This window comes from Nyctereutes procyonoides, unplaced genomic scaffold (genome assembly GCF_905146905.1).
Source record: "Nyctereutes procyonoides isolate TBG_1078 unplaced genomic scaffold, NYPRO_anot_genome, whole genome shotgun sequence".
Taxonomy (NCBI): domain Eukaryota; kingdom Metazoa; phylum Chordata; class Mammalia; order Carnivora; family Canidae; genus Nyctereutes; species Nyctereutes procyonoides.
Genome location: NW_026575041.1, coordinates 21,204,532 through 21,217,848, shown reverse-complemented (window position 1 = coordinate 21,217,848; position 13,317 = coordinate 21,204,532).

Here is a 13,317-nt window from a genome sequence, read left to right as displayed (position 1 = left end):
CCAGCAATCATCCTGCTTCTAGATATTTACCCAAAGGACTTGAAAACTTATGTCCACGCAAAACCTGCACATGAATATTTATAGCCACTTTAAACTTGGAAGCCACAAAGATGTCCTTCAATAGGTGAATGAGTAAATGAAATCTACCCAACGGAATATAACTCAGCCACAAAGAGAAATGAGCTATCAAGCAATGAAAAGACGTGGAAGAGGGGCACTTGGGTTAGTTAAGCAGCTGCCTTTGACTCATGTCATGATCCTGGGGTCCTGGGATTGGGACCATATCCGGCTCCCTGCTCAGCGTGGAGTGTGTTTCTCCCTCTGCCCCTCCCCCTGCCCGTGCCCCCCCCCCCAATAAATAAATAAAATCTTCAAAAAAAGAAAAGACATGGAGGAACCTTGAGTGCTAAGTGATAGAAACCAATCTGAGGGATCCCTGGGTGGCGCAGCGGTTTGGCGCCTGCCTTTGGCCCAGGGCGCGATCCTGGAGACCCGGGATCGAATCCCACGTGGGGCTCTCGGTGCATGGAGCCTGCTTCTCCCTCTGCCTGTGTCTCTGCCTCTCTCTCTCTCTCTCTCTCTCTCTCTCTCTGTGACTATCAGAAACCATTCTGAAAAGGCTACACACTGTACAGTTCCAATTTTATGGCATTGCCGTCATCGTCATCATCATTCTGCAGTCCCGAGTTCAGAAGGAACCATCGCAGCAGTGATCTGATCTGACCCTCAAAAGAATCCCACAGATCCGGCAGGGCAGAGGTCTTGATCCCCCTTCAAGTGGGAAGCTGTGACTGGGAGGCTGCCCTGGCCTACCGTCCCATAGCAGGTGGCAAAATCACCTCTTTCCATCCCAGATCTTTTATGACACCTCGCTGCCTCCTGTGCAGCCCCTGAGGCCTTGACTGGGCTGCAGACAATGGAGGGGGGTGCGGGGGTATGTGGCCACAGAACCTGCTGTGTCATCCTGGAGAGGAGGCAGAATCCAGCGTCTAGCAGCTGGATTCCATGGTTCCCCGTCCTCTCTGGGCTCTGGATCAGCGCTGTTCTCCCTGGGACGCCCTGTGGCAGGCGTTAACACTCCCAGCACGCAGAGGCCCGGCGGCGGGATACGTATTGTTTATGCACTGAGCGCACATCAGCAGATTCCCTCTTCTCCATCTGCCTGGAAGAGGCAGGTCAAGATGTGCCAACCTCGCTGGGTCGGCCTGGGGGCTGACTCACCGGCCACAGACATGCTCACCTGCAGGAAGCAGAAAGAGGAGTCTCTTTAGGTAGGAGAGTTCCCCTGAGATATCCATAAACGAACTCAAGGGAGATTTGCTGAGGAAATGTACAAGGGGCAGGAAATGGGAAAAAGGAGTCTCTTGCACTAGCCTCTGGTCACCATGGCAACAATGTCATCTTAAAAGAAGCATAACTGAGCATTTTAAGTCCGAGCATTTTTGTTGGTATGGTTGTTGTTGTTGTTTTTTTTTTTTTTAATAAATATGAACACATACTGGATTCCAACCTCTTCCATAGGTGGAATTTAGGAATAGTTGAATGGAAGGGTGAGTCTGTACCCCAGCTCCACACCCAGGCAGAGTCTGGAGGACAAATCTGTATCTGAGCCTGGAAGCCCCTCATTTACTCCTGTGACTCAGAACATACTTTTGAAAATAGTTTGAGTACGTTGGTGGGAACTGAAAGAGCCATACCTCAGAAGCCCATCCACGGTATGACTGGTAGAGGGTGGAACTGGCCTTTCCAGAAGAACCAGCAGGGCTCACCCACCAATAATGAGGCGAGGGGCTGTTCCTCACAGCAGTGAACAAGGATGCCAGGGTGCAGCAGCTGTGTGGACCTGTGGTAGACTGAGTAATGACACCCCAAAGATGTCCCTAAACCCTGAATTTATGAATACCTTACCTTGCTTGGCAAAAGGCATTTTATAATTGGGACTAGGATCTTAAGATGGGGAGAGTGATCCTAGATCATCCTGGAGGCACAGTGTAATCACAAGAGTCCTTCTAAGGAAGGCAGGGGAGGATCAGGGTTATGTGACAACAGAAGCAGAGGGAAATAAAGAAGTGACAATGGAAGCAGGGGCCACATGCCCAGCGAGGCAAGCAACCTCTGGGAGTTGGAAAAGGTAAGAAAACAAATTCTTCCCCCGAGCCCACAGAAGGAATGTAGCCCTGTGGATACCTTGGTTTTAGGTTTCTGACCCCCAGGACTGTCAGAGGATAAATGTGTGATGTTTTAGGCCACCACGCTGCTGGTGGTTTGCTATTGCAGCATTAGAGGACTCTCAGAAAGGACTAATTTTCAGTAATGGCACAAGCCATCATGGCAGAAGCAAAGGGACCAGGACCCAAGGGCCCATCAGGGAATGATCAGACTTTCTGAACCCCTGTGTGCCTGGCATCCTAAAGCAGATGGGCGCCTGGGAACGAGCGAGGCCTTGTCGGCCCAGGGAAAGGCTCGTGGCTATGGCCTTCAGGCCAAGCACACAGCGTTCAGGAGCACGGCCACATGGAGCCCTCCCTCCTTTCCACAGAATGGCAGCAGGGAAGGCCAGAGAGGGAAGGGGAACCTGACCGTCAGGTTTTCTAGAATGTCCCCCATGGTCAGAAGTCTCAAGTAGCTCTCCTCACCCACGCAAACATCTGGGAAAGGACACGGTCACCAGCTGTGAAATCTATCATCGGAGCCTCCACGTGTGTGGTAAGGTTGAGTGTGGGAGGACAAAATGTGAAAGGGATGGAGAGGGCCTGGTCGGAATGGCTCTCCTTGTCTGCCCCTGGCCTGGCCCTGGCACGGGGACTCCGGCTGGTGGTTGGCCCCTGCAGCTGTCCTTCTGTCCTGTCAGAGACTTCCTGAACACTGCCTGAAAGGGAGCTTTTAATTCAGGAATTCCTAAGAACTGCAAAAAGGCTAGTGGAGCAGAAAGAAACCAGTATCGTGGAGTCAGTGGGGCCTGGCTTATGGAATCTGGGCTGGAGATCGCCTGGTGGCTCAGGACGTGGGCCTGGGAATCAGGCGCTTCTGGGCAGAGTATCAGCTCTGCCATCACGTCTCCTTAGGCAAATGGCCAATCTGCCTAGGACATAGTTTCCTGTTCTCTACAATGGGAATTCTGCTGATAACCACTTCAGAGGATTTCTGCGAGTATTTTTTTTAAGATTTTATTTATTTATTCATAAAAGATACAAAGAGAGAGGCAGAGACACAGGCAGAGGGAAAAGCAGGCTCCATGCAGGGAGCCTGATGTGGGACTTGATTCTGGGACCCCAGGATCCTGCCGTGAGCTGAAGGCAGACACTCAACCGCCAAGCCACCCAGGCGTCCCGATTTCTGTGAGTATTTTAGATGGTAGTGCTCATGCACTTCTTAGCAGGGTCGACGTTCCTGTCACTGGTGGAATGCACAGCCACCTGCACACGGTGCACAGCACCAGGGCCACATGCCGAGACTTGGAAACGAGCGTCCTCTGGTGAGGCAAGTGGCTCAAGTTGTGCACGTCCGGTTCTGCGTTGTCCTTCCACTAACCCTGTTGCTGGCTCCCTCGCCAGTCCGGATTCCATTCTGGAACCTATCGGTCCACAACAGAGAGGACTTCCTTGAGTCGTGATGGAGGAGTGGCTGCAGACAGCTTGAGTCTCTGGACACTCAAATTTGCTGTCTCAGCTGCGCTGAGGCGTCTGATTGCGCACACTTCGATTGCTCTGGCTCCCCAGCTCCCGTTTGCAACGGTGGAGTCGTGCAATGAAAGGGAAGTTGGCGATGCCTTAATCACCCTAGTGCCATACCCAGTGCCCGGACCGAAAGAAGTGCTCCAGAAATGCTGACTGAATAATGCCTCTGAAAACCACCTCCTACCAAACACTTACAAATAGCCTCACCACGTGCCTGCTGCCGCTTCGGTGGAAGAAGTTTCCTGGACTTCTTGGCACTGCCCCGTTTCTCAGGAGACTTTTTATTTCCTGGGCATCAAATGTCCTTACACGTAGCAGGTGGAGCTAAAAAGAACTTGTTCCCTTTCAATAAAATGTAGCTTTGTCCTTGTTTTTCAGTTTAACGGTTTCATCTTCCATAGGAGGGGATTTCAGATGTGCTTTGAAAACTGAGCAGACCCAGAAAAGCAGAATTGCTACTGTGTCGTGTAACAAACTATTAGAAGTTTAAAGCGAAAGCATCCCGGGTCCCTCTCTAGCCCTGATTTTCCATAGACATAAGGATTTTTACATGGGTTCGGTGTAGCGAAATTATATTTGAAAAAAACAAGGAAACAGAAACCCAAGATCAAGATTCTTTTGAGTGATTCACTAACCAGTAGCTTGATCTCTGGGAGTCTCTTACTGCTGCAGGCAGCGGACCTCGGGTACATCGATGAAACAGCGAACCAGACATGCTCCCGAGGCTGGCGCTACTTACCTGCTGTGGCTGAAGTCCATACTTAGAATATACAGAGCCCACTTCACCCATCTCCCTGCCTCTAATCATCCACCACACAGAGGCCACACGGGTCCTTCTAAAACAGATCCAGTCGTGATTCCTGGGACACCACTCTTCCAGTTTTCCTTCGACCATTCCAATTTTCCCTTCTCTGTCACCACGGAAGGCTCACTTTAGCCATCAATCCTTCCCCTGGAGCATCAGAGCTTCAACCTAAGCACCCCCACCCCAATACTCTTTCCACATCCTCTCCTACCTAGAGGCTCCGTTCCCACCTACAAACACCTGATGACCTGTATATTTCTATCTCCAGCCCAGATATCTCCTCTGACCTCCAGATGCATTCACTGAATCTCCTGCTTGCTTGAGGTCTTCACTTAAATATTTTGGTAGCATCAGAGCACCTGGTTGGTGCAGTTGGTTGAGCATCCAACTCTCGGCTTCCACTCAGGCCCTGATCTCGGTCCGGGTCATGAGATTGAGCCCCAAATGGAGCTCCAGGCTCAGTGCAGAGTCTGCTTGAGGTTCTTTCTTCCTTTGCCACTCCCTCTCATGCTCTCTTAAATAAATAAATAAATAAATAAATAAATAAATAAATAAATAAATAAATTCTTTAAAAAGATATTTTGGTGGTGTCTCAAGCTCCACTTGTTCAAAATTTTTGCAGTATTACCTATTTTAGCCAATGACCCTGCCAACTATCCAGCTGTGCAAGTCAGACCCAACTGTCATCTCACCAGTCCTCTTCAGCCCCTTGTCTGCTGATCACCAAGTCTCCATCTCCATCACTACTACTCTGGAGCAAATGTCCACCATCTGTCACTTGGCCTATTACAACAGCCTTTCAGCAGATTTCCATGAACCGCTTGGATTTTCTACCAAATCCATTTTCCCCTCTGAATTGCAGATCTGATTGGGTCACCCACTTCCAAAAACTTTTTAAAAAATCAAGAGCTCTCCCCAGGATTCCCAAATCCTCCTGAAGATAAAGGTCACCTAGAAATTTTTTAAAAACAGTTTCTACGGGCCCAATATGGATCTATGGAATGAGAATTTCAGGATGGATGCCTAGCAATCTGTTTACTAATTAAGCACCCCAGTAATTCTCATTATCAGGCAAGTTTAAAGCTCTAAAATCCCCCACATGACATGCAGCATATCCACAGTCCTGTGTCCTGCTTGCCTTTCGGGTCTCACCTCCCCCTGCACAAGCTTTTCCCCTGAGCTCTAGCCTTCCTTGTCTTCTTTCATTCATTAAATGCAATATGTTGTGTTGTACCCCATGGCCATTGAGCATGGGATATTTTTTACTCCTGCTTGAAAAGTCTGAGCTCTGACACAGAAAAGCCACAGCTTAGATTTCTCGCGAAGTCTGTTTGGGCTGCAATAACAAAATACTATGGCCTGGGTGATTTATAAACAACAGAAATTTATTTCTCACAATTCTGGAAGCTGGAAAGTCCAAGATCCTGCGGCTAGAAGATTCGGTGTCTGGTAGGGCCCAGATTTCTGGTCCCCAGATGACACCTTCTTACTGTGTCCTCACATGGTGGCACGGGCAAAGACACTGTCTAGGGTCCCTAAAAGGGAGGCGCTAATCCCTTCCACCTTCATGACCTAATCACCTCCCAAAGGCTCCACCTCCTCATAGCATCACACTGAGCCTGAGGTTTCAAGGATCTTTAGGGAAACACAAACATTCAGATCATAGCACTGCCCAGTTCTTTATCAGATCAGGTGCCCCCAAGCCCTATAAGCTCCCTATCAGAGGGCCATAGAAAGGGTTTCACTGACAACCAATAAATACATCCTACATTTACCTTAACTCTGTCTTTTCCCAGAAAACAGAGCCCCAAAGTCATTTTCTTGTCATTCTCTTAAAGCCAATTCACTTTGTGCCATTCAAAATGCTGCTTTATTTAAATTTAGCCTGAACATCACACTTCTATCAAACCAAGAGCATTTGCTTTTTTTTTTTTTTTTTTTTTTTTGAGAGAGAGCGAGAGATTGTTTTAATGCTTTCGGTTTGTTCTTGTTTGAGCAAAAAATAAATTCAGTATTGTTTTCCAAATTTTAACCATTTGACTATGCTCCCCACCTCCCACCTCCTCTTCGGAGTCTCCCCCTGTGGCTTTGCCCAGTCACTCCCTCCTTACCCTTCACCTCAGCTTGCTGTCGCTTCCCCAGAGAAGGATTCCAGGGCCCCTGAAAGGCCCCCTCTTTCCGGTGCCCTGCCTGGTGGGAGTTTTAGAATCCTTTGTGGGTTGATCTGTCTAGAAGCTGCCCTGCGCTAGACTGTAGGCTCCCGGAAAGCAGAATCCTGCCTGTTCTCACTCCCTCCTGCTGGTCCGGCACCAGGCCCGGGGTGCTCCCGTGGCTGAGAAGCCTCCGTATTCCCTAAATGAATGAGCAAATGAATGAATGAACGAATGAAGTTCTTGCTTTGTTTAAAAATATTCAGTGATTCACTACTGCCTGTGACTAAAGGATGAACGCCTTCCTCCCCCAGAAGGGACATAAAGACATCCTTGATGTGCCTCCAACCGACTTGCAGCCTCACCTCCTCCATTCTCGCCCCCGGCACAGCCATCACTATCTTCTCCTTCTCTTCTTGAATGCCATCCTCCATCTTCTCACATTCAAGACTCTTCTCATTCATGACTTAGAGAAAATACGGAGGAACACATCAGAACACACCTCTGGGGATGCAATCAGTGAAATCTGGACTCCGAGGAAATCTTATAGAATGAATGACCCTACTTCTCAAAAACATAAGTTGCAGGAATAGAGTGGCTGGCAGGTGGGGGGAGAAGTGATGGGGAGGAAACATGTAGATTAAGAGACTTAAAAAACACATCAGCCGGGGGTGCCTGGGTGGCTCAGTTGGTTAAGCCTCCAAGTCTTGATTGCAGTTCAGGTCATCATCTCAGGTTCATGGGATCAAGGCTCCAGTCATGATCTCAGGGTTGTGGGATTGAGCCCCACATCAGGCTCTGTGCTGAGCATGGAGCCTGCTTGAGATTCTCTCTCTCTCTCTATCTGTACCTCCCCTCGCCATCTCTCTCTCTAAAAAAACAAAATAAAACAATCCATCAGCCAATCACAGTTGAGTGCACCTTGTTTGGATCCCAATTCAAACCCAACTGTGAAAAATAAATATTTATTACATTTCTGAGACCAGTGGCAGTTTTAACATTGCCCGTTTTGGTATCAAGAAACCATGAAGTTTCTTTAGGTGATATTCGTATTGTGGTTTTATTTTTTAAAAAAATACCTCTATCTTTTAGGAAGGCATAGTGAAATATTTATGGATTAAATGACATAATGTCTGGGAGTTGCTTCAAAATGATAGGAGGAGGGGGAGCTTGACGAGGGCGTGGATGAAGTGCAGTGGGTGTGAGTTGATGAATGCGGAGTAGCTGGGCTTGGCCCAAGAGTGTGAGGGTGGAAGCGGCCAGACCTTCCTCCCAAGGCTCAGGAGGCCTCTGGCCCCCTCCCCCCACTGAGCTCTGGGCCAGTCTGCGTCAGAGCCTGGAGCCCACCCCTCCCTCTGCTCCCCTTTCCCCCACCCCACCGGTGAGTCAGTGCCCCTTCTGGGTGATGAAGAAAATTCTTCTTCTCTTCTGTCCCCACCCCCACCCCTGCATCATGACTGTGGGTGTAAGAGCCTGCAGCCCACGGCTCCCCATGACCTGCTCCAGACCCTGCACTGTTCCCAGTGGGCAGGGAGTGGAAAATCGGTATCAGAAGCCCACTGTTTCCAGTACTCATAAATGCTTTTGAGATCTTCCAATTGCTGGCCTATGAGGTTGTCATTAATGAAATGAAAACATCAACATTTCTTGTTTTCTTTAAATTTTTTAAAAAATTATTTTGAGAGAGAAAGGAGGTGGGGACAGGAGCAGGGGGAGAGAGAGAATCTCAAGCAGGCTCCATGATAAGTGTGGAGCTGGATGTGAGGCTCCATCTCACCACCTTGAGATCATGATGTGAGCCAAAATCAAGAGTTGAATGCTCAACCCACTGAGCCTCCCAGGAACCCGTGAAAGCATCGATATTTCAGACCCACAAGAGACTCTGGAGAGGAAGCACCATCCCCTGCCTCCTAATAGGTACAATTAGTAAGAGAACTTTGCTGAAATGAGGTCTACCGTGGGTGTTGCCATCTTTCGGGTCTATTGATAAACAAGTTCGTCACTTGGACAAGACACCTAGGGACATCATCCTACAGATATGCTCAAAAAATTTTTTAAAATCCTCATACAAGCTGATCGCTGTCTGGAAACAGGTATTCCGCAGGGAATGGAAGGCCTGGGGAGCAGTATGTATAAATAAATAAATAAATAAATAAATAAATAAATAAATAAATAAATAAATATTATATGTATTATATATTATATATAGTAAGCCTTCCAGCACTTTCTTCTTTAATAGCCAAGGGACTCTCTGGGGCCATTTTGGGCCCATTTTCCCTAAGTAATCTGTAGCCAGAAAGAGGCTGCCTGGCTCATCTCCCTCGGTAGCTGCAGGAGACTCAAGGCAGAGAGAGAAAGGGCTCCTCTTTTATGTCTGTCTGCTCTCCTCTCTTTCCGATGCCGCCTTCCCCACAAGCAGATCCTCCAAATCTCTACAGCACAGAATTAGTTATGATAATACCAGACATTTACTTGGTGCTCATTGGCTCTCAGGCCTGTACTGGGAACTTCTGGTGGTTCATCTGGGGAACAGGTTGCAGGTGCCGCCAGCAATGCCAAGAGATGTCATCCCCAAACAGACATGGAAGCTGAAACTCAGGAGATTGAGTTGCCCAAAGCTTGTAGGAACATCAAATTCCAGGTTTGAATCCAGGTATCTGTGACCCCAGAGCCCGTCCTCTGGAGACACAGATAAAATCACCTTGCAGAGACGGTGCCTGCTTTCTCGACTAAGGGTGCTCCCTGGGGACCTTGAGGCAGTCGCTGCCCCAGGCCTGTGCTCTGCTGGGTCAGCAGAGACCCCGTGAATAGAGGTCCTGGATGCCTGGCTCCTGTGATTTTTCTGAAATATGCTAAATGCACGAAAAGTTCTGGGACCCATTCCAGTGTGTGTGGGTGTGGTTTCCATTCTCAGGACACCAGCTGGGTGTCCTACAATGTAGCTCAATTTTGACGTTCTCCCCCCAGAGATAGCATCAGATTCCTGTTTGAGAGCTCCATCCTACAGGGCTGCCCCCAGCCCCACACTTCAGATACCAATCACAAATCCAGCTTATCACCTGTGCTTCTGGTGAACGCCCCTCCTAGGGTCTGTTCTATTTTCTAGAGCAGGCTGCAGATACCAGTCACAAGGCCTGGTGGCTATCTGTGCTTTTGACCAACAGGCTATAAATCAGAGGTTCTCGTGACTTTGTCCTTTCCCGGGGGTCGAGTAATTTGCTAGAACAGCTCACAGAACTCAGGGAACCTTTTACTCACCAGATTAACGGTTCACTACAGAGGACTTTGGGGATTTCTAATCAATAGCCAGATGAAGAGATACTTAGGGTGAGGTCCTGAACAAAGGAGCTCTGTCCTCATGGAGTTTGGGATCCAGCACGGGAGCGCATGGAGATGTTCTGGTTCCCAATCCGGAAGCACTCTGAGTCACCTCCTTTGGGGTTTTTATAGAGACTTGATTAAATCATAAACCAATGAATCTCCAGCCCCTCGTCCCTCCCCAGAGGCCAAAGGAGTGGGGCTGAAAGTCTCAACTCTATTCCTGGCTGGTTCTCCTGGTGACCAGCCCCTATCCTTCTGTGCTTTCTGAAAGTCACCTTGTTAACATAAACCCAGTTGTGGTGAAAAGGAGCTTGTTATGAATAACAAGATACCCCTTTTGCCTTTTTTGTTGTTGTTGTTTAAGATTTTATTTATTTATTTATTTATTATTTTATTTATTTGAGAGAGAGAGGGAGCATGAAGGGGAAGGGGCAGAGAGAGAGGGAGAAGCGGACACCCCCTCCCTGCCCCCAGCAGGGAGCTATGTGGGCTCTATCTCAGGACCCAGAGATCATGACCTGAGCCAAAGGCAGACGCTTAACCACCTGAGCCACCCAAGTGCCCGGATACCCATTTTGCCTTTATGACTGTTTTCAGGAACCGAGGACAAGAGCTCAAACGTTGAAACCAAAGATGGCTTCCATTGCTCTTATTGCTCAGGAAATTCCAAGGATTTGGGGAGCTGGGAGCCAAGAACAGTGGATAAGGACCAAATCATATGAGAAATATATTTTGATCATTTGTGGGACCAAATACATATTTTCTATAAATCGCAATATCCCACACATTTTCTGGGAGTTAGAGCAGTTGAGGGACAGCAGCAGGGAGCTGGCACAATGCAATGCAAGACAGCATGGACTCATTACACCTGGTTCAAATCCCAGGGCAGCTAGTTCCTGGTCTGTGCCCTTGGGCAAGTGACCCAAACACCCTGGCTCACCTCATCATTTCCTCATCTGCAGAGGAGGGTGGTTTTTTTACCTAACACACAGGACTGAGAGGTTTAATTTAATTACTAATGCATGTGAAGTGCACCTTAAATGTCTGTTCCCTTCTCATCAGCATATGCTTTCTCCCCAGCCCCAGGGAAAAGTCAGATAAAGACTTGAATGAACTTCAGGGCCTCTAGGAGAGGTACTACAAGCTTCACCTCCACTTTCCCTCCAGATATCAGAGGACGACAGCACAGCCTAAATAATGTCTCTCCTGGTTACTCTGAGTACAAAGTGTTGGAGGTTGGACAGGTGCGGAGAGCCAGCATGGGCTCCCAGAATCTCCAAGCCAGGGTCCTGGAAAGAAGGGTGCTGGGCCACGAGAGGGCGCAGCTGTCAGAGCAGCCGGCCCTGTCAACCGGTCAGTTCCCTCAGTTATGTGCTTTTAATTTAACTTATTTTTTTAAAGTTTTTATTTATTTATTCATGAGAGATATAGAGACACAGGCAGAGGAAGAAGTGGGCTCCACGCAGGGAGCCTGATGTGGGACTTGATCCCGAGACCCTGGGATCATGACCTGAGCCAAAGACAGACACTCAACCACTGAGCCATGCAGGCGTCCCTCAGTTATGTGCCTTTTAAAGGTAGGAGAGGTGGCCACCTTCTTGGTGCTATTTCCATGTCATACACAGGCGGAATGTCGTTCCAAAATACCTTTCCCTGAGGTCTGGATGCACTTTCTGACCTAGTTCTTTAGAGGCAAATTTCCAAAGTATCATTTAGGCGTACCCATCATTCCCTGAAAGTAGCTTGACTGAGAGGAAGGACTAGGAGAGTGATGGGAAGAGGGGCAGGGTGGGAGAGCATAAGATTCACAGAAGGAATAGGTCACTGGAAAGGGAGGAGCAGAGGGCATTGAAGACAAGCCTCAGTACTAGTCCAACTCTTCCTCCACTGTGATGAGAAAAACACAGAGGACTTAGGATTCCCATTCTCCTACCCGTGGTTGGGCAGGGCGGGTCCTTCCAGGACAGGGACTCAGTCTCTGAGTTTTAATATCTCCATCTTATCCCCAAAAGAAAAGCCTTCCCCTTGGATCTTAAGTAATAGCTCTTTCCTATTTCTGTGTTCCAAACTATGAGCAAGTTGAACAGGGAGACGACACTGCCTCCATTCTATCAGAAACTGAGCTTCAGAGAGCCCAGTGACCTTCTCAAGATCACTCAGCTAGTAAATAACAGAATCGGTATAGACCCAGGTTTGTGTGACTCAGCCTGAGTGGTATGGTTGCACAGGTTACGCACTATCCCATTGCAGGAAAGGACATGCACTCAGGCGGCTCCTTAAGTGTGTATATGTAGAGTCATAATTTTCCAGAAAATGGCAATCAAGTATCTTGAGGGAAGGTGCCCTTTTTCTAAATCATAAAAGGTGCCATTTGAGCCCTCAGCAGTGGCTTCAGTCATTCCTGTACACAGAAGCAGAGGCAGTGGGCTGTTTGAGAAGCCTGAAGGTCGCCTCGAGGGCTGCCCTGCTCAGCTGGCCTCCTCGTGCACTTTTTTAAAAATATACTTATTTATTAGAGAGAGAGAGAGAGAGAGAGAGAGAGAGAGAGGAGAGAGCGCACTAGCAGGGGGCACAGAAGAGGGACAGAGGGAGGAGCAGACTTCTCTCCCCGTAGGCTCCTGCCCTGGGCCGAAGGCAGATGCTTAACCGACGCAGGGTCCGGCCGCCCCTCCCCATGCACTTTTGCTCAGGCTAATTCCAAAGTCTGCTGAGAACCTTCTGAACCCCGGTCAGGACGCGGGTCGAGATAGACGCAGGAGGTCAGAGGAAGATGCCCTTCAGGGGGATCCCTGGGTGGCGCAGCGGTTTGGCGCCTGCCTTTGGCCCAGGGCGCGATCCTGGAGACCCGGGATCGAATCCCACGTCGGGCTCCCGGTGCATGGAGCCTGCTTCTCCCTCTGCCTGTGTCTCTGCCTCTCTCTCTCTCTCTCTCTCTCTCTCTCTCTCTCTCTCTGTGACTATCATAAATAAATAAAAATAAAATAAAATAAAGCTCAATGAATTAAAGCTTGGAAAGATGCGGGCAGAAAATCAAAAAAAAAAAAAGATGCCCTTCAGGGAAGGAGAATTCGCTAACAATAGTATAGTAATAACAATAACAATAATAGAAAGCGCATCGTCCACTGTCCAGTGAACGGAGAGGGGCAGAGGCCCCGTGGGCTCACGAGGACACGGACTCTGGAGCCGGCCTACGGCCCGCACCGGGGCTCTGCCGCTTACTAGCCGGCCGAGCCTCAGTTTCCTCATCTGCGGACAGTGGCTGAAGACGGGGCGCCCTTTGTCAAAGATCGCGGGGCGCGTGGGATGAAGCACGTGGAGGCGCGGCGCGGCGCGGAGCCGACAGGAGAGCTGCGGGCGACGCGCG